The sequence below is a fragment of the Antedon mediterranea genome, chromosome 4 (genome assembly GCF_964355755.1).
Source record: "Antedon mediterranea chromosome 4, ecAntMedi1.1, whole genome shotgun sequence".
NCBI classification, from domain to species: domain Eukaryota; kingdom Metazoa; phylum Echinodermata; class Crinoidea; order Comatulida; family Antedonidae; genus Antedon; species Antedon mediterranea.
The window spans coordinates 26,074,854-26,100,553 of NC_092673.1; the positions used below are offsets into that span (position 1 = coordinate 26,074,854).

General features: G+C 31.0%; 1 protein-coding gene across 5 annotated transcripts in view; it reads right to left on the minus strand.

The window, feature by feature from the left end:
- The window catches only part of LOC140047055 (Kv channel-interacting protein 4-like), a 146,587-nt gene that overhangs the window by 43,856 nt on the left and 77,031 nt on the right, over positions 1 to 25,700 (minus strand). The window contains exon 1 of one of the 5 annotated variants that reach the window (XM_072091860.1): positions 679 to 767. The exons of the other annotated variants lie outside the window; for them this stretch is intronic. The gene's annotated coding sequence lies outside the window, so the exon portion shown is untranslated. Of the gene's footprint in view, positions 1 to 678; positions 768 to 25,700 lie in introns of those variants that run through there. 5 annotated transcript variants of the gene reach the window in all.

Sequence of the window (25,700 nt, forward strand, 5' to 3'; positions counted from 1 at the left end):
ACGATGGCAAGCAAATCACAATAATAATCGACTGGTATATAGTTACTTAAAACAGTTGAGCATCCGGATTTTATTACAATATAATTACTTTGTACATTAGTCATAAGAGACTCATCATTTTGAAGTAAAATTACTACGAATGTGTGAATAAATTTGAATATATATACACTTGATAAAAATGATTAACATACTATACAAATTATTTCCTGAAAAAAAACATGTAAATATGAAATAAAATTAAAATTTGTAGCTTTAATTTAGATTTTAAACAACTCATGTATATTTATAATATGCATTTTATTTTCATTTGTGTGCAATTTTCAGATGAAATTCTAAAATTAAGGCGTACAAAATACATACATGACAAATACTAATTTCATTAAAATAGTACAAATAAAACCAAAGAACATGAATTATTCATTATTTGTTTTACAACACACCTACTATTCTAGTTGTAAATAATGAATGTGATCAAAATGTATTTTAACAATAAACAATATTGTTTACGATTAAAATATTAAATATTAAATATGATACATATTAATAACAAGTTTAAGTAATATGTTTTTTTATCAGACAGAATTTGGATACAAATATTTGTTATCAAAAAGTGTTTTATAGACCACAACATAAAATGGTCTATAATATATAGATACACTGATAAAGGACTAGTGTTACCCGAAAGCTCTGCCAACTTTTCTGGCTGTTTTACTTCTCGTTTTGATTTAGCTTTTCGCTTTTATTTTGTATCACCATTGAGATCCAGCCACAGCATTGTCATTTTTTCAGTAATTTGCCTTTGGATTTATATATATATATATATATATATATACACTGTATAAGTATAAACATAATAACTCACCCACTAATAATGGAATAATCCAAATTTAACTAACCAATTAAAAGTATTCAAAAACTTTTTGTAACTATTGAGGGCAGTAGACATATAAAAAGAACTAAGTCATAAAGAAGGTGTAAGATTTAAATTGATATAGAGGGCAGTAAATCATTATTGATGTTACAAATTGTTGTGATGATTTAGACAATATAGTATTAAAATTTACATGAACTGATATGAATATGCAAAAATAGAGTGTAAATAAAAAAAGAATTATACAGTCCATGTAAAATATGTAAATGTGCTTCAAGTCATTAAAGAACTATTTGGACACAATATTTCAGGAGAAACACCTACAAAAATCAAAATACAGCTTGTAATATATTTATTATTTTCAATAAAGTTCAACAGCGGGAAACCCGCCACTAACAGAATGGATTAAAAATATAAAATATGTTTAATATATTTAGCAAAAGATACAAAATATTCAAAAACATCAAAAAACAATGTTGGTGTATGTGTGCAGTAAATAGGCATTCACATAATGCCTGAAACTACATACATTAGTCAAGTATTTAGGATGCCAATGGATTTTATGACATAGGGAAGTGCAAGGGAATGTCTTAACTCTTAGCCCGATTTTGAATGTAAAAGCTATTAACAACATTGTAACATTAGTATAATGGATGTCACACGAGGCAAGTCAGTCAACATTTGTATGTACATAGCTGGGACTTTAATGTCGCTGATTTCCTTACCAATCAATAGCCTCCATTCTAACATTACATTAAAAACAACTGATGTGAAGATTTAACATAGCATAGCTATGCGGTTAGATCAATAATGTGCATTCTGAATGTATAGAGTATGGCCATGGAGGTATGACATAGGTCACACTTTGACATGGTTTAATAATCCTGATTCACTTCACACATTACCTAATAACCTAAATAGGTTTCTATTAAAATATTTTACCCCAATGCCATATTATGAGAACATTTGACTGTAATGGCATGTAACAGTAACAAGAGCCACATATATTTGGTTCATCAAAATTAAGACAGAATATTCATAGGATATTAATAACCAATATCAACCTATTTATTGTTTCCTCTTTCCTAGAGGGTTAGGTTTATACCAATGTGTTTACAATAGGATCAAAACATTCATTCCTTATATATATGGCCCAATCCCGTCATGACAGACGATAACCTCATGTCCAAAATATTATTAACGAAGCTAAGTACTTCTCTGCTACGGATGAGTTCTGTTGGGTAAAAATAACACTACAAAACAGAACAAACTTCAACAAAAGTTCGCTAAAGATTGATAACTTTAACCAAACATAACATTCTTGTAATATTTTAGCCATAGACAATGAGTCCCAGACATGTCCAGTTTGTTGTCAGCTGTACAGCTACCACATAACTGAAGTTTAAAGACCCGTAGAAATCAATATTACTACTTGCTATGATTCAATTAGATTTAAAGCAACAAACAGGGAGAAAATCATCTTGCTTTCAATGTGCATAGGATAAACATACCATGAAAAGCAATCCGAGGACAAGTTGGGGATATTCTCAATCTAAACATAGTACAGCAGTTTTTATAATTATCCACATGACGATGCACTGTGAATTGACATGCTTCTGTGATTGGATAAACAAACTTGGGTACTCATCTCATTATATTTTAACTACAGAGGGCGGTATTTTAATTTAGAAACAACATCAACTGCATTATATACTGTAGTATGGATTTAAAGCATGCTTTCATAATTAAATCAGATTGAATGCCAATCTACTTGATAAATGTCACTAATAGATAATTATACTGTGATAATAAACTATACTACTAAACTAATGGAGAATTGAAATAACACGATCAATGATAAAGATTCAAGCAAAAAGAAATTGTATATTGTAGGTAGACTTCAGTATGAGTTTTAAGCCAACTAGAGTGATTTTGGCATGTCAATAGTGTATGCACAGCGATAACCGATTCTGAGTGTTCCAACACCCATTATTGAGTTGTAGGTTGGACTTCAGTATGAGTTTTAAGCCAACTAGAGTGATTTTGGCATGTCAATAGTGTATGCACAGCGATAACCGATTCTGAGTGTTCCAACACCCATTATTGAGTTGTAGGTTGGACTTCAGTATGAGTTTTAAGCCAACTAGAGTGATTTTGGCATGTCAAAAGTAATGTACAGCGATAACCGATTATGAGTGTTCTAACACCCATTATTGAGTTGTAGGTAGACTTCAGTATGAGTTTTAAGCCAACTAAAGTAATTTTGGCAGGTCAAAAGTAATGCACAGCGATAACCGATTATGAGTGTTCCAACACCCATTATTGAGTTGCAGGTTGGACTTCAGTATGAGTTTTAAGCCAACTAAAGTAATTTTGGCAGGTCAAAAGTAATGCACAGCAATATTAAACCGATTATGAGTGTTCTAACACCCAATCGGTATCGGGTATTTTAACCATCATTTTCAGAATGTCATTTAACTAAGTTATTGAAAAAGTGTCTTTTTTCTGCTGCCAAGAAATTGGAGGTAATTTATTCATACAGTTAATCTAAATCGTTTTTTTTTTTCACAACAGAAACAGGCCATACCATGAGTAGAAAATCTTTGTATGGTCACTTAAAAGCATCGTACTTAAAACAATCTGGCCTTGTGTAGGTCCTTAATCATTTTTTGCTGTAAATATGTAAAGCATAACTGAGTTGTCAAGATCATTAGCCTAACCGTTAGTGTACACTTAAGATCTCAGTTGATAAAATGACAGAATAAGTCTACAAAGATGGTCTATACTTATTATAAACCAATTAGTATTTTCAACCACCGGTTTTTGTGCAGACAACAAACTTGATCCTCACTGTGCGCCTCATTGGCCTGCAGTGCTCCATAGTCGGTTTTTTACTCTTTTTTTTTGACGTTTTTATTCTTATTGGCCGATAATATTTTTTAATGTTATATATTTATACTATTTTATTTTTATTTTTGTAAATTGTTTTCTCTTAATAGTAAGTATTATGTATATATTTGTAGCGCCCAGTTAGCATGGGTCACCTTTTTAATAAAAAGTTTAGTCAGACACCACTTGAGAAAATTGTGTATAGTAATGATACTATTTTTATTGAAAAATAAATATAAAATCACTAGAAACAATTACAAATATTACTACTGCTTATTATTAGTATTATTCTAAACACAATTTCAAAACATTATCAAATATTAATGTAAAGGGAATATTGCAAGAAAAATTAAGTTAATATTTTAGTAGATTCACAGTTGGTATGCAATATAAATCATTCTCCATCACAAAAACGTTGAAAACTACCCATTTTATTCACACCTTAACGTCCTTCAGAATAGCCAATGGCAAACACACTATGCATTATACCACAACAACTTAACACAAACTCATCTCACAAGTAATCAATTCTATAATATAATTAGTCATAAACCAGATAGAAACTAAATACACCTCACTATATTGTGGACAATACCTTATTGTTTACCAATTAACAACAATACCTGCATCCATATGATATTGAATGTATGTATGTTTGATGGTTTAATCAAAGTGATTGATAAAAATTGACAATTTCATTACAATATTGCACATTTAAGCAGTTATTAGACAATATTTCCTTAGCATAACATCGTCAAACAAATTCAGGAGGAGGGGAGGTTTCCAAAAATGAAAACAGCAATGTTATTCACACGCACCTACACAACGTCATCTACTAGCCTTCCTTCTGACCTGGTCGTTTGATGAAGAGGAACATTTGGTTCAAATGAAGGTTTAGTCTTATATGCAGAAATAATGATTGAAAAATCAATGCACATAAACCACAATGATTACAGATAAAAAGATTACTTCTAAGACTTACAGATTGTTGCAAATTTGTGAACATTTATTAAATATATGAATTGTTAGGGTATTTATAGGTCAAAGACAATTATTGATAATAATTTCAATTACCTGATAATGATATCAATTAATTTTTATATTTCACAAAATGATGATCACCCTATTTTAAATTTAAAGTCAGAGATGATGTACAATACTTTTGAATACCCAATTGATACACAATAATAACATTTAAAATGGTGTTTAGTAATTTTTTGCATACATATTCCTATATTCCTATAAACATTGAATCATCTGCTCAACTAGACAAATGTATTATTAAACAGCACATGTTTAAATGCCAAATCAATTAAATATAGCATTCACCTAGATTTCCAACCATGAAACCTAGTTCAAGTGAATGTTGTAAACACATTAAACATGTACTATACATCTAGAGTAGTACTTCATTTATCAAAAGTCGATAATAACATATAAACCTAGGTTAATTACCATGTATGATTTACCTTGCAGAAATCTGAAGCATAAAGTAGTGCAGCTTTAGGGTAGGATGAAACAAAGTAGTTAATGATTATCAGGAAAGAAAATACCAGAATTTGGAATCTTACCATGCTTATAGTATAGAATGAGAATAGACAAAATGCTAAAACGGTAGCCAGGAATGAAAAGCCAGGAAGCTAAAACGGTAACCAGGGATGAGAATGGGCAAAAAGCCAGTAAGCTGAAATGGTAACCAGGAATGAGAATGGGCAAAAGCCAGGAAGCTAAAACGGTAACCAGGAATGAGAATGGGCAAAAGCCAGTGAGCTAAAATGGTAACCAGGAATGAGAATGGGTAAAAGCCAGGAAGCTAAAACGGTAACCAGGAATGAGAACGGGCAAAAGCCAGTAAGCTGAAATGGTAACCAGGAATGAGAATGGGCAAAAGCCAGTGAGCTAAAATGGTAATCAGGAATGAGAATAGGCAAAAGCCAGTGAGCTAAAACGGTAACCAGGAATGAGAATGGGCAAAAGCTAGGAAGCTAAAACGGTAACCAGGAATGAGAATGGGCAAAAGCCAGTAAGCTAAAACGGTAACCAGGAATGAGAATGGGCAAAAGCCAGTAAGCTAAAATGGTAACCAGGAATGAGAATAGGCAAAAGCCAGGAAGTTAAAACGGAAGCCAGGAAGCTAAAACGGAAGCCAGGAAGCTAAAACGGTAACCAGGAATGAGAAAAGCCAGGAAGCTAAAACGGTAACCAGGGATGAGAATGGGCAAAAGCCAGGAAGTTAAAATGGTAACCAGGAATGAGAATGGGCAAAAGCCAGAAAGCTAAAACGGTAACTAGGAACGAGAATGGGCAAAAGCCAGGAAGCTAAAACGGTAACCAGGGATGAGAATGGGCAAAAGCCAGGAAGCTAAAACGGTAACCAGGAATGAGAATGGGCAAAAGCCAGGAAGCTAAAACGGTAACTAGGAATGAGAATGGGCAAAAGCCAGAAAGCTAAAATGGTAACCAGGAATGAGAATGGGCAAAAGCCAGGAAGCTAAAATGGTAACCAAGAATGAGAATAGGCAAAAGCCAGGAAGCTCAAACGGTAACCAGGAATGAGAATAGACAAGCGCCAGGAAGCTGAAATGGTAACTAGGAATGAGAATCGGCAAAAGCCAGAAAGCTAAAATGGTAACCAGGAATGAGAATGGGCAAAAGCCAGGAAGCTAAAATGGTAACCAAGAATGAGAATGGGCAAAAGCTAGGAAGCTAAAATGGTAACCAAGAATGAGAATGGGCAAAAGCCAGGAAGCTCAAAACGGTAACCAGGAATGAGAATGGGCAAAAGCCAGGAAGCTAAAATGGTAACCAGGAATGAGAATGGGCAAAAGCCAGGAAGCTGAAATGGTAACCAAGAATGAGAATGGGCAAAAGCCAGGAAGCTAAAATGGTAACCAGGAATGAGAATGGGAAAAAGCCAGGAAGCTAAAATGGTAACCAGGAATGAGAATGGGCAAAAGCCAGAAAGCTGAAATGGTAACCAAGAATGAGAATGGGCAAAAGCCAGGAAGCTAAAATGGTAACTAGGAATGAGAATGGGCAAAAGCCAGGAAGCTAAAATGGTAGCCAGGAATGGGAATGGGCAAAAGCCAGGAAGCTAAAATGGTAACTAGGAATGAGAATGAGCAAAAGCCAGGAAGCTAAAATGGTAACCAGGAATGAGAATGGGCAAAAGCCAGGAAGCTAAAACGGTAACCAGGAATGAGAATGGGAAAAAGCCAGGAAGCTGAAATGGTAACCAAGAATGAAAATAGACAAAAGCCAGGAAGCTAATGGTAACCAGGAATGAGAATGGGCAAACTCCAGGAAGCTAAAACGGTAACCAGGAATGAGAATAGGCAAAAGCCAGGAAGCTAAAACGGTAACCAGGAATGAGAATGGGCAAAAGCCAGGAAGCTGAAATGGTATTACCAGGAATGAGAATGCATTCATTCTTTATTTAGCCTTCAAAATTGGAATACATTTAAACATTAGGTAACAAAAACAAGACAGGCGGAAATCTAAGGAGAATAGGAAAAAGCCAGAAGGCAAAGCAAAACCAGGAGTGGGAATAGGCAAACGTCCAAAAAGTAAACCAAGAATGGCAAAGGCTCTAACACAAACCAGAAGCCAGAATAAAGACCAATAAACATTAAACAGAACGACGTAAATACACTAGCTCTTTGTATAATCTAGTAGAAACTGAACATTAAACCACTAATGGAACTGTCTACTATCAGTAAGTTCATAATAAAAAAACACTTTATTTTCTGCCACCAAATTAGTAATTTCCATTAAGCATGATTGTGCTAGAACATGTGCATTGTTCCCAATGCTTCAGAAAGTAATAAGCTTTTACTGAACAGGAATGAAGAAAGCAATTTCTAAGGACATATTTTTTGATGAGGTTTATCCTGAAAAAATTAATTTAATGTAATTTTATATTAAGTATTTGAATATTTATAATTGGAATAAAATGTTGGTTTAGAATGCATAGACAAAATATAAAAATGTTTAAAATGCAGAAGTAAATCAAATTTACCATCAATAATAATAATATAATAATATTGGGGAAAAATTTAATTGAAAAAAATTAAATCTGCTTTATAACCTATGAAAAGCTTAGCATATAGAAAACCATGTAGACTATGAATTAATAATCTATTACAATAATTACACTATTCATGGTCTAATCCAATTTGGCCATCATCACAATTAATGTTTTAGAAAAGAAACTTCATTTCTGAAAGTAAGGATTTTAATTCACTTTGTTGCCAGGCAAACAAATCCACTAAAATGATTTGCACGGTAAAAAAATGATTTCTAAAACCTAATTAAATTCAGTATAACTTAATGCTGGATATAATGGAAATTAGAAGAAAAAATATATAATAATGGATAATAATCTTGGAAAGTTGGATATTAAACAGCGAGATGGAAAGAAGCAAGCAGAAATGGCTTTTAAACAATGTATGTTGGAAGTACAAGTAGTAAAAAAGAGTGAGATGAGATTCTTAAGGAGGAAGTACAGCCTTAGATCCTTTTTATGAGACACCTCAATATTTTGAGAAGACACTAAGAAAGCATCTCTATTTCCAAAAAAATATTACTAAAATGTTTTTAGTAATTAGCAAAAATAATACTTCTTATTCGATTACAATTCAGATTTTATTGAATCAATTTACATCGATCTAGAAGACTATTTACAGACTGTAAGAGAATCTTGTCATACAATATAGGTGATTCTGCTTTTGGCCAAAGGCTGGCGGACGTTGGCATTCTCTGTTCATTAATCATCATTTTAATTGACATACAGAAGGTATCATCCATCTAATGTGCCATAATAAAATAATCTACACATAGCTTGGAATACTGATTTGATGAAACTATAAGGAGAACTGGTTAAACATATAACAACACACTTCATGGGTCAAACATATGGGTCATTTTAAATTGTTAAGTTAGCTTCGAGTTGACATTCAAAAGAAGTTAATTGGTTTAAACAATACAAACATATGTTTATATTGAATATACAATAATTAAAAAGTATTAAAACATCATACTGAGGATGACTAACCATAGAATTAGGCAGATTGGCATAATTTAGATTAAAAGATTGATTGAGATTGAAAGATTGATTGAGATTGAAAGAAAGATTGGAATTGAAAAAAAGCTTGAAAACGAGAAGGAAAAGATTGTGAACCTAAAATTAGGCAAGTCATTAAGTCAGGCAATCAGGTGGATTGAAATGAAAAAAAAAATATTCAAAAATAAAAAGGTATCAACCTAATATCAGGTGAATTTGTATATGATTAAGTATCACAGATTAAAAATGGGAAGGAAAAGATGGTCCACCTAGTATCAGGTGAATTTGTATATGATTAAGTATCACAGATTAAAAATGGGAAGGAAAAGATGGTCCACCTAGTATCAGGTGAATTTGTATATGATTAAGTATCACAGATTAAAAATGGGAAGGAAAAGATGGTCCACCTAGTATCAGGTGAATTTGTATATGATTAAGTATCACAGATTAAAAATGGGAGGGAAAAGATGGTCCACCTAGTATCAGGTGAATTTGTATATGATTAAGTATCACAGATTAAAAATGGGAAGGAAAAGATGGTCCACCTAGTATCAGGTGAATTTGTATATGATTAAGTATCACAGATTAAAAATGGGAAGGAAAAGATGGTCCACCTAGAATCAGGTGAATTTGTATATGATTAAGTATCACAGATTAAAAATGGGAAGGAAAAGATGGTCCACCTAGAATCAGGTGAATTGAGCAGCATACTGACATTCTGTGAGTGTCGTCATCATGGAATATGATGAAGGGCTAGTGTTGCTCGAAAGCTCTGCTAACTTTTCTGGGCGTTGACTTTATCGTTTTGATTTAGCTTTTCGCTTTTTTTTTGTATCTCCATTGAGATCCAGCCACTGATACCCACAGCATTGTCATTTTTTTCAGTAATTTGCCTTTGGATTGATATATATATATATATATATATATTTATATATATATATATATATATATATATATATATATATTTGTGATGCCCTAAATGTAGGCAAACCACTCCTGCAGAAAGGTTGAAACCTTGCCACTGGTGTGTTAACATGAAACCGTGTCATTGTGGAGATTTTAATCATACTGTACGTTTCTCCAAAACTAATGTAAAGTTTACACAACATAAGTGATGGTTAAATCGTATCGCATGTAGCACCTTATCTATGCCAACAAATTATAAATGTTATCTATGTTGGTAATCCATAGATGTCCTAATACTTATATACCACTGAGAATAAATAAATTAAGGCACTGTGCACAAACATGTATGCATTGGAGCCTGGTGGTTCAAAGTAATGTAATTACAAAAAAAGCATATGGTTAAATAATTGTAATTAAATTGAAAAGTACAATCAAATTAAAAACCATATGTTCGATTATAACAAATGTGATTCTCTTATATAGCTTTTATTGTGTAAATAGCAAATGTGAGACTTGTAATATTATCGACTGTGTTAAAGATATCAATTAACAGTTGTGTATACTGGCTTGAAAAGTAAACATTTAACACAGAAGTTGAAATTAGAATTTGAACAGATGCTAAATTGTCACCTGCTATTATGATAAAGTAGTTCATCGTTGTTAACTGTTAATAAATATGTATACTAAAACTTTGTATCTGAATACACAATTAGAAAGAATTGAAACAAGATTAAAACGAGGAAGAGTGGAACAGAGAAGAGTGGAACAAAAAATAATATAACCAGGGTACAGTATGTGGACAATAGTGGAGAGTGAAAGATGGGCGACTGGTTATAGATTTTTTAGGGTTGATGTTGGTGAAAATTTGCATTTTATAGGTTTATATGTTTTGTATTAATTGTATTACTTATTATATTATAATATACAAAATTCACGCTACTCACATCGAAACTTCAATCATTAGGACAACAATATCCTCGTCATAATGTGGAGATTGAAACAAGGGAGATTAAAACGAGGAAGAGTGGAACAGAGAAGAGTGGAACAAAAAAGAATATAACCAGGGTACAGTAGGTGGACAACAGTGGAGAGTGAAAGATGGGCGACAGGTAATAAATTTTTTTTGGGTTGATGTTGGTGAAAATTTGCATTTTGATTTAATATGTTTATACATTTTTGTATTTATTTATAATATTATAATACTCAAATTTCACGCTACTCACATAGAAACTTCAACTCAGTAAAACTAGTTTTTTTAATAATTTCATGTGAATAGTAAACTCATCAATGGTTATTTAGACTTTACATCTAGATTCTCTCACCAGACACATGGACTTGAATGAATCTCAAGTTGATTACGTACATAGACGTACGTGTATGTACTGATTCCTATCACCATGTATAATAGAATTTTAAGGTACATACTCAACACAATAAATAGTTAACTGGCAGATCAAGTTCGCCAATTTAAGATGTGAAGAAATTTAAGAATCTTAGACTTGGGATCAATTTAATTACTCATTTAAGTTTCAAGAAATATGATATTAATTAATTTCGAACCACTCAACTGCTTTTAAAAAGAAAATATTATTTTATGATTATACTTGTTAACATTGATATCAATCCTAATATGTCCCATCTCTTAATATAACCATTCGAAAATAATAGATTTGTGGTTGAAATTGCAATTTAGGATATTGTTAACAGCCATGTTAGTGGATAGAGAATGTGCATTTTGAAAATAAGTGGACCAATATTAAGAAATCTTTTCATATGGTACCATTCACGAAAATCTTAATCATTAACAAAAGCTGTTTACATGTTACAAAAACAATGATGCTTTTGCCTTGATGTTTAATACACTCTCATAAATTCATTAAATATGTAATACCTTCAAAGTCATATACACCAACAGCCCTTTAAAAGGTTGTTTGAAGCCTTTAGCAAACACTCAAATTGCAAACAAATTATCTCTCAAAATTGTTGGAAATGTCACAAATCATGGCGTTTAAATGAAGACAGACATTGTAAATGTCACCTATACAATGGAAGTAAATGTCACCTATACAATAAATAAACTTAGTACTTGCTTGAAACACTGTAAAATGTTCAAATATTTGTTTAAAAAGCTCTTATGCAACACACAATTTGGTGTTAATGAAGCTATAAAAAAACACAGGTTGTATACTCGCTGATAATTGTTACTTACAACTAAAAATAGAAAACATTTTTAAAGTATGTATGCATTGAATGGTTCATTAAAATATTGCTTAAGAAGTTAAAAAGATTTTTTTACACCTGCACCACGATTTGTATAAATAATAAGTATATATGTTGATATAAAGTTTGCGGTACACCATGTGTATATTTTAAAACAAAGTCTTGAGTTATCTCTCTGTCACTCTCTGCATTTTGCCAAGTAATTCTCTCAGTTCTGCATGCTTAAATTAATACCGGTATTAAATACATTTTTAAAAACATCATATTTTCATGGCATATTCTGCTACATATTAATTGATAATGAAGTTTTAATGTGGTCATATGGTTTTTACAAACCCCATTAAAAACCATGTCTGTCAAATCTAAGTAGTTTATTCAGACATTATTTAACCAGTTTTTTTTCTTATTAAATACATTTTTAAAAACATCATTTTTTCATGGCATTCTGCTACATATTAATTGATAATGAAAGTTCAATGTGGTCATATTGACCATTAAAAATGATGTCTGTCAATTCTAAGTAATTTATTCAGACACTATTTTTAACATTTCTTTTCTTTCAGAAGCAGGTTCATTGTTACCGATTATTTTACGGAACTAAGTAATTGATGGAAAAAGAAATGGAGACAAACAACCTTCAGTAAATTCATATAATAAGGTTTCGTAAATGAGTATCATAACAGGTCCGAGACGTTTAGACGAGAGATAAATCACCGTTTAGATTACTAAAATTGTAATATTCTTTATATTGTAGGTTGAAGACAAATGAATGCGTGGGACAAATCAGTCATTTTGCAGACATTAGGACAAATGCATGTTTACTCTGGCCATGAATAGTTGGATCAGTCAGACTATTAGAGCTATAACTATATTAATTATAAAATGAATATATTAAATATATGCAATGGTGCGTGTTATGGATAATGTAATTTGTAACTAAATTGACCGATAAGAATATTGTGTTGATGCGATAATTATACATTGGTAATGGTCTATAACAAATAGGTTGCGTTATAGTTATCGTTAAAATCTTTGTATACAGCTTTGGTATAATCAGATAATCAACAAAAGTAATGTCTCAATAAAGCCATTGCAAGAATGTTACAATGAAATGTTTAGGAAAATTGTAATGTCAGATTACTAAACATTGACAATAGTTTATTGGGTTTTTTGTGTATTATTTAAGTGAATAAATAAGAAAAAAAATCATATAGAGTATGCAAAACCACAATGCAGTATACCAATGTCAATTGTCATTAATTTAGTATAAACAAATTTTTATTTTTTAAGAACAGAATCATTCAGTGCTTTTTAAAATAATAACTTTTAATACTTTCTATTTCAAATGATAGTTAAAGGCATCACTTGCCATTTCCACGCATATGATAATTTTGACTTACAATATAACCTTGTACAGTCATTAAAAAAACACCTTTGGGTAAGTAAGGTGTCTGTGTGTGAAAAGAAATAATTATATAAATATTCACCAATAAATCACATCTTGTTATTAATAGCACTAAGCGTTGTGTCTTAAAATTCAAGTATTAAAACTGAAAGTTTAAATACTCAAATTAATATTTTTCAAAACAACAAAATACAAGTCTACTTTATTGTAACAATTTTAAAATTTTGAGATATGTTTTGTACCATAGTAGATCATTAAACAATATGTATATCTACAATTATTTAATTTTCTATATTCTATTATTTTACAAATAATAACATTTATTCAATTAATAAGTTCTAGATAAAAACTCTACTGATTGGTTTCCTGTTTGAACAATATTCAGACCTATTATTGCATTTGTGTGTTTTATATTGCTCAATTCCCATAAATAAAAAAATAACAAATTCTATGAATATATCTGATCAAAATAACACATATTGATAAAACGTAGTGGGCGACTGTTATTATTGATGAGGTATTATATGGGTAGGTTAAAACAGGAAGGAAAAAGTAAAATCAATGTAATAATCGTTTAGCTTTTTTGGTTTCCCTGCAAAGAAAACTTTGGAGAGAAAACAAATATGTTCCACCATGAACGATTTTATCCTGAGGGAGTGTACAACCAGCTGGCACTCTGACGTCATTAGATTTTTATAATTGATGTATACCATTGTAGGCATTGACAAAAACACATTGATGTGCATCAGAAACTATGTTTTGTGACTCGACATTTTAAGCTATTGAATTTTGGACTGGGTATATTTTCATAATCAACTAGAAAGCCACTCCGAGAGTGCATACCTCTTCCTACTGTACAATTCTCCTACATAAGATTTCTTAAGTATGTATATATATATATATATTGTAATTATGTGTGTCTTAGTGCTGTGTGTGATTTAGACTAATTTCACTACAAGCATATGTATGCAAGTTTGGTGTAAAGGTTTATGCAACCAGCCTTTCAAATAACAATAGATATATATTAAATAACAAACAAACAGACACACGCCATCGAATACATATACCTCCTTGGCGGAGGTAAATTATTAACAGTTGCATTGTTGTTAATATACAGCAAAATATCTAGAAAATAGAATAACATGTGTGTCAGAATTCAAGAGATTGCAATTTTTACAAAAAGTTGCTTTAAAAGCAGGAAAAAAATCAGAATTACCAATCAGCCACAAAACATTATTCTGCAAGTAAACGAGTATTGGTTGTAAGTTAATCATATCAAGTGGTATCTTCATACATTACAACTGATGGATGCAAATGCATAATAACCTTTAAAATATTATTATTTCATAATTATTCCACAAACTTCGCTTTATAATGGAGAATCAACTGCAGTGGATACTGCAACCATTTATCACAAATGCTCTTTTAACCTAGTTTATCAAGTATTCGCCGTTTCCAGCACAGGTGTACGTGTCCAGCGACACAAAATGAGTAATTACAAATCATTAGGAAATGTATTTCAATATCCATTATTCAATTGGTACTTATTACAAATTATAAATAATGAAGGTATAAGTTTTAAATTGTCCATAATGCATATTTAATTAATGCAAAATCATTATTGATTTTTTAGTTGAGTTGATAGCTTTTTTTAAAGAGGTCGATCAATATATGAAAATTACACAAATCCTGTAGCATACTCTTGAACTATAACCAGCTTTTAAACAGAGAAGTGAACAATTATTGTTCCCTGGCTTTAAGTCAATTAACAATTTCAATGTACAGCATCTCTTTTTTTGTCGCCTATGGTCTGAACTGATGTTCCAATACTTGATGGGTCAAATTCCACTCAAATGGTGATGCAGTGCTAGCATTTACGTGTCGATATCTATCTCCCTGGTGTAAGCATGTTGAGATATTCAAATGTGAGAATGTCTGAAATGTACCCCCTACTTATGTAGATATAAGATAAACGTAGCTTGTTTACCGATACATTGAAATGCAAAGACATCGATAAGAAAATGTATGCTTACCGTGGGCCCTATCATCTTTTAGAAGAGCCTATAAACTTTATATTTTCATATTTGAAATGTTCCCGAGATCCTATAGTATATATGAAAGATAATTTGCCAAATACAGTGTATGGTTCTTATAGGAAATGTTGCAGCTATAACTATAACTATGATCTATAATAAAAGTTTCTTCAAGATTCGACATTATTGTAAAAAGCACATCCTACTGAACTTTAAAAAAACAGTTGTATGAAGATCTGATAAACAACATATTTCTACTTTTTTTTAAACTTTTTTTTTTATTGAAGTACAATTACACTTTTTTATTCTATATGACTAAATAAGCCTTATTAACATGAAAACTTACTGTACAACACATTATTGAATTTAAACAAGTTACAATTTTATAAATATTTCAGTTTTACCTTCAAAGTTTTTTTTTCGTCAGAAATATGATCAGAAAACCTTCAATAAAGTATTGTTCATTGTATCTTGGATTACAGATGATATTGTTGAAATTTGATATTGCTATTTTGTAATATTTTAACGAGAGTGTTTCCGGGAAATGCTATAAAGTGGTCCTAGTGATAAAAGCAAATATTGTTTAAGTATCAAATGAATTATTAGTTCAATATTTACAATTTTTCTTTATGATTCCTGGTTATTGCCATTGTCTCTTAAAGGGACAACATTAATATACAGGTAGTAACAATATTAGGAAATAAAGTTTGCTGAATATACCATCAAGCATTATACTAATGAGTAGTTACAGTACATAACAGAATATCTCTTTATTTATTTATTTTTTATTTTTTTAAATTTTATTACTATGTTTACTGAAGATATAGCCTATTCAGTTCCAAATAGAACTGATCATTCAGGGCCCTCGATAAAACATACATACTATATAAAATTATACATGATTATATAAAATTCATATAGAAGTTAAAATCGTTGACAGATAAAATATATATACATAGTACAAACAATATTAACTGGAAATAAGTTCATGTTTAAAGATAATGGCATGAATAGGTTCCAAACCTTGTCTTAACAAACGGTGTGGCGAAAGGCAGATATACCCTACTAAAACAAAGATAAAGAATATAATTGCCATGAATATATTTGTTGTTAATGTTTTGTAATTGCCAACATATTTAGGATAATTATTGCAGTGAATTTTGGCAGACCTAGTGATCCAGGGTAAATTTTAATAGTAAAGTTCAATCACTGCATGATTCACAGAGTCGAGAGAAATGAATTTACTTATCAGTCAGCCCGACACCAATTAATTGTGTACCATACTTTTACATGTGTCATCTGTACTTCATCGCTATCTACCTGTCGTCGTTATAGCGACTAAGCAATCAAAGACTAAGCAAGGAAGACTCACGGTGGGTGATTTTTAATGAATGGCACCAGCTATCTTGATAATCTAACTGATCGTGAGATTGTGGTTCGAATCCAACTCTGCTGCATTGCTTGTAGTCTTAGGCAAGATACTTTACGTACGTTTGCCTCTCTCCACCCAGGTATATAAATGGGTACCTGGTTAGATCAAGACACAACCTTGCGCTGATTAATAGCTGCATTATAAGAGTATGTTTCCATACGTGTTTGATGCAAAAAAATGACCGGGTAATAATGTTCAGCGCTTGGAGGTTTCACAACACTAGGCGCTATATAAATCCAGGATATTATTATTATTAATCTGAGGGTACTTTTAGCATAGTTACAATTTCAGGATCTTAGATATAAGTGTTCTTAAAATTTCAAGATTACATAATTCTATGATTCCAAAAACATTACTATACAAACAAACACCACCTTTTCTGTACATCCCAATGTGTTCTAAAAGATATGGGCTGGGTAGTACAATTGTAGGATATTAAAGAATGTTAAAACTGCTTTGTTTTTGTGTGCAAATGCATAGAGTAGCAAACTAGCATTTACCTAATACTGCAACAATTATTGCCGTCATGACACTCTATCTTGCTCTTACAAATTGTAAACAAATTAAAAATACACGTGATCTATTTTCAGCTATACCTGTCAAGTTTACACATGCTAAATGCAAAATTTACAAGCTGGTAGATTAAATAAAGTGTTAGTATTACAAATTTGATATCAATATGGTCATCAATGACGTTGGCCATCGGTCAACAGTGTGCATATGGCTCTGAAATATGGACATTACTCAGCAGGTTTTCACCAATACATGTTTCTATTAGCAATCAACGAGGAATCAAGTTTGAAAGTAATAAACATAGGCTTATCTCACAGTATGTATACATTTACAAGAAAAGAATGAGTGAAAAATAGGCACAAACATCTAGAAACCTTTACTGAAAGATGTTGATAAATAAAAACTAATTATATTTAAATTCAAGTTTTTCCATATTAAATTTGTTTTAAACTTTCAGGAAATTTCCTGAAACCTTTACTGATTCTCACAGGAATCAAAGCATACCTTCCACTTTCTTGTTGAATGATTACTGGGTTTTTTAAAGTTAAATGTCGAAAACATAATTACAGTTTGGTAATATATTCATTTCATTGCTTTCTATATCATGTTCAAACCATTGGGAATAAAGTCAATACAAAATTCATAACATTGTGAATAGCAAATATTTGATTTCATGTGATTTGCATACAGTTTTACCTACAACAAACATAAAGTGCGTAATTAATAACACTACAGCCGTGTTTCTACATTACGTCACCGCTTATCATCAGTCATGCAATTAACAGTACAGATTTGGTGTGTTGTTAATATTAATAAAATATAACAATTAGTGTCTGAATTGTGCTTTTCTATCATATAGAACACATATATGCCTTGTTTTCACAATTCTAGAAATGGACTTATGATAAATGGCAACTACAGTATCTCATTTTGTCATTAGTTAAGTTTAGGATCTAGTCAACAGAACACCATGTATATTAACTTAATCAAAGTAGAACAATATCTTTACCAGGGAGTTGTAAAATAAGGAGAGATCTCAAAGTCTGTTTCTTTTTTACAACTCCCTGATCTTTACTACCTTCGTCTTGAGAAAGTGGAGATAAAAAACAAGAATTCAATGAATTCAGTATAATTAACAGAGGTTTAGAGTACTGTAAAAGTATTTTTTTTTCAGAGGTGATTTTTACTGTCTTGGACCATGAAGCTATAAATGTAATCTTTCAAATGTCTATCTAACTATAAAAAACAAGATTAAGTAAATTTAAATTAAAAACTTACCCTTTTTTGGAAAAAAACACAACATAAAACATTCTACAAGACAACAACTTGTCAAATAGTTTGTCCAACGACTCTTTTTCTTTTTCTCCTCCATTTTTAAAGAAAATCCAATACAAAAAGTATAGAAAATGTTACACAGACAGTAACTAGATTCTCAAGTTAGTTTTTCATCATATATTTGAAATGTTTGATACGTTTCCCCATTAATGAAGATTTATACAATTCATAGCCTTGCATTTTAATTGAAAAATACAGATGTTTTAAAACTATTAAGTGCTAAATGAAATTTCAAAAACCAGTTGGTATCAGTGATGATAAATATTCACCTTTAGTAAACAAACCAATTCAGAATTCCATTGATAAAACAAAATCTAGGCACCCTGGTTTGGAAAATTCCATCAAAGATTTTCCATTAAATTAACCAACATAAACAATTCACTCAAATTGATGCACACGAACAAAAATACCAAAACTGGTGTGAACAATAATCCTTAATATGTCTAGCTATTTCCATCTTGTTATGTTTTAAATAGTTTTAATCATATCACGTTCAGCATCCTACATCAAGATACAAATAGTGATTAATACAACACTTTGATCAAGGTAAAATCTTCAAGAATGAATCTTCATATCAATTCCAATGCAACTATGGTAACTGTATACAAATTCAAGTTTGAAGGCAATTATCTCAAGCAAGAATTAAGTAAAGGTATCAGAACAAAAAAATAAAGAGCGACTTCCAGATTTAGAGATATAAACCTATGGTCCTATTGTCTGCAATATTGACTGGTCCATTTATTAAATGGAAAAGTCTAACACAAGAGAAGATCTGTCTGTTTCATCTAAGCTTTTCTGTATAGAATGGCCTTGTGCGCTCAGATAATTCAAAACATTGGAATAGTCTATTATTCTCAGGGGTAAATTGCACACATGATGAGTAGTTAAATTTTACTACAGGCCAAATATAAATAATAGGATTATTAATGTAGATAATATTTCAATATAAAACTAAGAATCACCTTTAAGCTAGGATTATCATTTGTACCAAACTCTTACATGAGAAAGTGAAATATATCTAATAAGCTGTAACATTACTATAATTAAAAAATCAACACCACTGTATTGAAATTCAATCAGCAAAATACAATAATACATGATTTATAATTTCAACAAGGTGCTAAAATATGATTTTATTAGACCAATATTTATTCATCATTTAAAAAACCCAATAAAATAGAATAACATACATATTGTAGCTGTACACAGATAGCTAGCTAAGGTCATTTACAGTTTTTTATTAAACCTTTATTACCAATTGAATAATATTAAAAAATAAAATTATATACAGTATATCAAACCTAATACTCTCTATGGCTATGTTCAAACAAGAAAAAGTTGTTAAAGTTATGGAATATGATAGATATAAAAAAAAGATTAATCCTCTATATACAAACAAAAAATTGCCATGAGAATTGAGAGGAGAAGCTTAAAGTAATGAAAACTTGAAATAAGAGTTGTTTCTCATAAACAGAATGTGTTGAAAAGACATTTCACAAACAGAAATGTACGAGCTCATATAAAAAAAAATAGAAATTCAACCAAAGGTCTCTGAGGATGATATAGACAGGAAACGCACACAAGTTTTTTTACAGCATTCTTACAAAACAATAGTTAATAATACTGTAATTATTCGATAATGATAGTGAAAACGTGGAGCATACACAAGCTTGAAAGCCATGATTTTGACAAGGGGCAAAAAAACTGAGCAAGGAAGTTAATAAATACTTTAACATTTCAGCTTTCTAGTTTAAAAAAAGGCAGTCAGGGGGGATAAAAAGGGTTTGTTTGATTTGCACAACATAGCTTGATTCTAGGACGGTGTGGAATTCTAGAAAAATAGGGTAAATATTATCTTACACATTTTTTGTTTTGGATTTATACATATGCAATGATTAGATTTCACACCATTCAACAGCACCACCTAAAGTGACGGTCACAATCAATTTTGATCAGCTGCTATAAAACCATAAAGCTCTGTCTACACTATCAAACAAGTTGACAAAAAAAGTGTGATGTGCCAAAATATGGTAGTGATATTCCCAAATATGGTAGTGCTATGACATTATCATGGGCACAGTGTAGTATAGAGCTTTAGATTGAACGAGTCTATTTATCTATCTATCTATTTTAAATGTAAAATGTGTATCTATAAAATAATAGAGATTTTCCCTATGTGTCAATGGTATAGGCCATGACTAACAAATGTAGGGTATGATCTAAATGTTAGAACTGTCAAACAATGTCAAGATTTAAACATGGAGTAAACCAATTAACACATTTACTTAATTTCCTGAGTAACAAATGCATTAATGACATTTTCATTTTTCATCTTTTTAGTACTTAGCAAATTTAAACAAAATAACCACAGCAAATATTACACCTAATCACAAAAATCCAATAAAGTTTGAAATGAAAATTTTACATACAATATGACTAAAATGTTTGCCAACTAATATGTATGTAAATCGGTCCACATGGCTACTTCAAGTATGTAAATGTTACATGTTATTTTAGAATTTCTCAACCAGCGTTGTTGACAAGTCTTCTTTTGCAATGCGTCGAGAAAGATTTAAGATTCTTTATTGGACCATAAACTGCAAATTTGAATTTCCTTTGGCAATACATATGAAATACATGAAAGCATCATGAAAACATCAAAAGACCAAAAATAAATTGATTAAAATAGATAAAAAGTGTCCTTTAAATACATATGATGATGATTCAACTGTTCTGTTTATTATTCATATCAGGTAGCATAATGTAGCTTATAAATTAATTCAATTAAAAATCTAAATAAATATTATGAAATTCCATAAATAATATAGTAATAAAATGGTAATTATCGCAGCAGGAGAAGCTCACATGATGCAATCCATTTTTAATTGAAACATTTATGACTGCATTATATACAGGTGCAACAATGTAGTATTGTTATGATTGTTTATTTCCTTTTAAAATCTAGTTTGCCATTCAAAGAATATAGGTTAATGTATTTATTCATATTGAAAATTAATTATTGAAGACTAAAAGAACATATTGTTGTAGTGGTTAAGAACTGGGAAAAGGAAAGAATAATACAATGAAGAGACGGGGTGAAATGAAAGGGCAAATTTCATGAGTCAGTTAAGAGGTCTGGATGACGAATAAGTGGGGATAGTCCCACAGCAGGGCGCAATTGCAGACAATCCCATTGACAGTAGGGTGATCTACTGTAAAATTCTTTTCATTATTGGGAAAGGGCTAATGTCGGATTATCCTGGTAATTAGGCACAAAATCAATATGGAAAACTAGGGAATGCAATCAAAGAGTGAAAAAATAAATATAAGTAATACTAAAATGTGAACAGTAGGCAAAAAGGGAAGGAATGAGTTTGAAAACAGCACTGTGCCATTGCAAGATCAAAAAATGTTTGGGAACAAGTACAGGACAATTCAAAAGCATGCTTTATTTAAAGTAAGAGACAATGAGTCTTGTCCAAAATACACATAAAATAATTTTGTTTCATTTAGGCAAACTAGAGAAGGCAATGATGAAAATTAATATAATGAGAGTAGTGGAAAAAAAGTTGAAAAGGGATGAAGTGGCTAAGTTAATGTACACACATACACAGTTATAAAATTCAAGAGTCACCTCTTGCAAATGTGTGTTGATATTTCATCAATTAGACAAACTAAATAGAGAAGTTGCCATTTATAAGCAGTTCTACTGGCAAAAAGAACATGGCTTAAAAAGGGTGAAAGATTTGGACAAGAATATGAAAGGGACAGAACAAGACTTGACTTGATTAGGAACAAACAAGACAATATCCATTGGAAAGAATATGTTGAATTAAATCAAAGGAATTCAAATAATGGTATGTAAATGCAGAGAGAAAAGAATTTGACTCTAAATGAAATTAATTTGTTGATTGAACAATTATAGACATAAATACTAGTTTAAGAAAGGAGATAAGACATATTTTATGTTACATGGTCGGTAGGGAATTAAACATAAGTTTTTAATATAGGCATTTAAAAGACTGACACAAAAAATGGAATAGAAGTTAAGGCCTAATGATAGCCAACATTTTCTGAACAGATGACACCAATAGATAACACAAATATAATTAGGTTTGAAAAATAAAATGTCCGTCATTTGCATAATAATACCACAATTTAAATGACAATACAGCTAGACACTTGTACGTGAGAAACGGTATAACATAAAATACACTATATGCGACTTCACGTGTAACAATGTCCTGTAAACAAATGATTATACCGTTTCCAAGAATAACAAAATACAATGAAAGGGCTTTAAAAAATGATGATCTACCTACAATCCTAAAGCTGAAACATCAATTCACCACCTGCACACGTATGCAAATTCTATGACAATGACAACATTAATGTTTGCATCAATCTCTCTCAAGTATGTTCCAACAGAAGTAAATCTATGTCACAAGATAATTTCCTTTCCAAGAAATAAATTATTTTGGACAGAGTTTCACATTTTTCTCAACTGGGCCAAGGTTTAACGCCATTACAAATGATTTGACATAACAAATCGACGACGCAGGAAGATAATTGGATTTGTAGGCCTTCGGAAGCTCGCAATTGATTTCTATATTTCATTTAAGTGTCAACATCATCATAATTTCTTAATACAAGTCTACTAACCTCAGAAGTGGTCTTAAAGAAAAATATATTTTAGTTTATCTATTTTGAAAGATGCTGCTTCATGAATTCTATCAAATTCTACCTATCTACAAATACAAATTTAAATTTGTTTATTGGCTGGCTTAATGTGGACAAGCAACTGCCTATCTGCCTAGTAAACAGGTTGGTCATAAAATTTTAGAATTAATGGATATACTGAAGGCACATGTTTAGCATACAATTTTATTTTATTTTTTATTTTATTTAATTTTCAGGCAAACATACATGACAACACAGCGGTGCAGCACCCTGAGGATTGCCATGAGTGCAAAGCACTATCGAGATGGCTCTCCATATACTGCACTAGAACATATAAGACAAACATATACACAAGATGCTCTACATAGACAAAGACTTATTATTAAGTCTTTGGGAGTGGAGTTGTAAATTGTCATGAGAAAAAAACCCTGACATATGACAGGACTTGAACCCAGGACCCTTAGATTGGTAGCCAAGCATCATAACCACCAAGCCACAGCTCCACTCCTTATGTTTTCACAAGAAATATGTTTTCACAAGAAAAAATACATACAGAAATGAATTAAAAACAACTTTTGATTCAAACTACAATCTGCACATGCAAAAGTAATATATGATCGTATAAGAAAAAGGGAAAAATAATTTTCTATCCTGTTTATCACAGAGGGCAGCAGATTAGATACACCATCATATGACAATTCATCTTTAGTCAGAAATTAATACAAAATGAATGGATATTTCTATTATCATTACTTATTCAGATCGAAAGCAATCTGTGCTATAATAGTAAATAGCAAAACAAATAACTTCAATGGAAATATATGGTTTCAAAATAAGCACTGTAGAAACCTGGAAAAAAGGAAAGGAATATGAACCGAGGTAAATAAAGAATTGGAAAAAAGGAAAGGAATATGAACCGAGGTAAATAAAGAATTGGAAAAAAGGAAAAGAATATGAACCGAGGTAAATAAAGAATTGGAAAAAAGGAAAGGAATATGAACCGAGGTAAATAAAGAATTGGAAAAAAGGAAAGGAATATGAACCGAGGTAAATAAAGAATTGGAAAAAAGGAAAGGAATATGAACCGAGGTAAATAAAGAATTGGAAAAAAGGAAAGGAATATGAACCGAGGTAAATAAAGAATTGGAAAAAAGGAAAGGAATATGAACCGAGGTAAATAAAGAATTGGAAAAAAGGAAAGGAATATGAACCGAGGTAAATAAAGAATTGGAAAAAAGGAAAGGAATATGAACCGAGGTAAATAAAGAATTGGAAAAAAGAAAAGGAATATGAACCGAGCTAAATAAAGAATTGGAAAAAGGGAAAGGAATATGAACCGAAGTAAATAAAGAATTGGAAAAAAGGAAAGGAATATGAACCGAGGTAAATAAAGAATTGGATAAAAGGAAAGGAATATGAACCGAGGTAAATAAAGAATTGGAAAAAAGGAAAGGAATATGAACCGAGGTAAATAAAGAATTGGAAAAAAGGAAAGGAATATGAACCGAGGTAAATAAAAAATTGGAAAAAAGGAAAGGAATATGAACCGAGGTAAATAAAGAATTGGAAAAAAGGAAAGGAATATGAACCAAGGTAAATAAAGAATTGGAAAAAAGGAAAGGAATATGAACCGAGGTAAATAAAGAATTGGAAAAAAGGAAAGGAATATGAACCGAGGTAAATAAAGAATTGGAAAAAAGGAAAGGAATATGAACCGAGGTAAATAAAGAATTGGTAAAAATGAAAGGAATATGAACCGAGGTAAATAATGAATTGGAAAAAAGGAAAGGAATATGAACCGAGGTAAATAAAGAATTGGAAAAAAGGAAAGGAATATGAACCGAGGGAAATAAAGAATTGGAAAAAAGGAAAGGAATATGAACCAAGGTAAATAAAGAATTGGAAAAAAGGAAAGGAATATGAACCGAGGTAAATAAAGAATTGGAAAAAAGGAAAGGAATATGAACCGAGGTAAATAAAGAATTGGAAAAAAGGAAAGGAATATGAACCGAGGTAAATAAAGAATTGGAAAAAAGGAAAGGAATATGAACCGAGGTAAATAAAGAATTGGAAAAAAGGAAAGGAATATGAACCAAGGTAAATAAAGAATTGGAAAAAAGGAAAGGAATATGAACCGAGGTAAATAAAGAATTGGAAAAAAGAAAAGGAATATGAACCGAGCTAAATAAAGAATTGGAAAAAGGGAAAGGAATATGAACCGAAGTAAATAAAGAATTGGAAAAAAGGAAAGGAATATGAACCGAGGTAAATAAAGAATTGGATAAAAGGAAAGGAATATGAACCGAGGTAAATAAAGAATTGGAAAAAAGGAAAGGAATATGAACCGAGGTAAA